The sequence below is a fragment of the Corylus avellana genome, chromosome ca2 (genome assembly GCF_901000735.1).
Source record: "Corylus avellana chromosome ca2, CavTom2PMs-1.0".
Taxonomy (NCBI): Eukaryota; Viridiplantae; Streptophyta; class Magnoliopsida; order Fagales; family Betulaceae; genus Corylus; species Corylus avellana.
Window position 1 is genome coordinate 26,306,216 of NC_081542.1, and position 1,154 is coordinate 26,307,369.

Here is a 1,154-nt window from a genome sequence, read left to right on the forward strand (position 1 = left end):
AATTTTTTTTTAAATGACGAAATTACCCTTACTAAAATAAAAATAAAAATACTAAAGTTGGATTTTATAGGGGTAATTTCGTCATTTTGTTACCATTATGGGTTACATTGTCATTGTTTTGGTAGTTTGGGGGTAAATTGTCGTAATTGATAGTTTGAGGGGTAGATTGTCATTGAGATGGTAGTTTGAGGGGGTTAAGTAAACTTTACCCAAAAATATTTTTTCAAAAGAAGGCATGTTTCCCTAAATAAATACCACATATTTTCAGGGATGAAGGCTGGTGGAGATGGATTATGTTCTCTTGATCAGCGCATCCCTTTTGCCCAAAACTTATAAATACAGAGCATCTATTTTTTTTTTTTTTTAATGAAGAAAAAATTATTTTCTTTTAAGTTTAATGAAAATTAGGATTTTATTTTATTTTATTTTTAGGTTTTCCTAGTAATATCAGAATTATTTATCCTTTTTTATATAATATTTTCTAAGAACTTTAGCATTTCTATAATTTGAAATTTTCCTAAAGACTATGGCTTCACATGTTTAATTCGATACTTTTTTCAAACACATTAATAAATAACTCAAAAGACAAAATACGACATGTTTTTATAAAACTTTCCATACTTTCTCGTAAGAATATTTTGACAACTTATTATTGAAAAAAAAGAAAAAAAAGAAAAGACTAGAATAGCCATATGGCCTTTGATGTGTTATTCAAAAGGGTTTTCACTTTGTCAGCAAATCTTTGTGTTAATTGATTAATGTCTATTGCTTTGTGGTTTTGGGTTATTATTTCTGTTGCATATTTTGAGATTAAAATTGCTGCATCATTAATTTGTTTCATTGGGGTCAATCCATCTTTTTGAAAGGGCATGAAATGTGTAGCATTAGGTCTAGGTCCCCAAGTTCCTGTAAAAAAAAAAAATCTGGCAAACCACTAAAAGCCACAAGCAACAGATTAATGATGGTGATGATAATAAGCATTTGCATTGAGTTAAACTTAGGTGCAGAGCCAAGATACACAAGTGTTTTCACATACATAATCACAAAACATCTTCATTCTTACAGGAAGGAAATAAAGATAAAAAAAAAAAAAAAAAGAAAAAAAGGTTCTGCTTAGAAAGAAGCCATTGGATATATTGACCAATTTGTTCAGT